Here is a 292-nt window from a genome sequence, read left to right as displayed (position 1 = left end):
GAACCCGCCACCTTAGGTGTACATGGCTGGCGCCTTAGCCGGTTGAGCTATAGGTGCCGAGCCGACTGCAATAATCTTAATCCAGTAGCCCTCCTTCCCCTACCTGATAATCAGACATGACGGTCTAACTCTGACCAATTACTAAAACCTAGAATTGACTTAATAATCTCTATGCCAAATACAGAACTTTCATAGTTTACTAATGAATCATATATGGCAAATAATAAAGGAAAATATAGTGTGATATGTTACTACCATCCTTTTTGAAGTAGTTGAAGAAGCTCCACTGCCA

The sequence above is a fragment of the Otolemur garnettii genome, unplaced genomic scaffold (genome assembly GCF_000181295.1).
Source record: "Otolemur garnettii isolate 467f Iridium unplaced genomic scaffold, OtoGar3 scaffold00216, whole genome shotgun sequence".
In the NCBI taxonomy this organism is placed as follows: domain Eukaryota; kingdom Metazoa; phylum Chordata; class Mammalia; order Primates; family Galagidae; genus Otolemur; species Otolemur garnettii.
Note: the sequence above shows the minus strand (reverse complement) of the source record.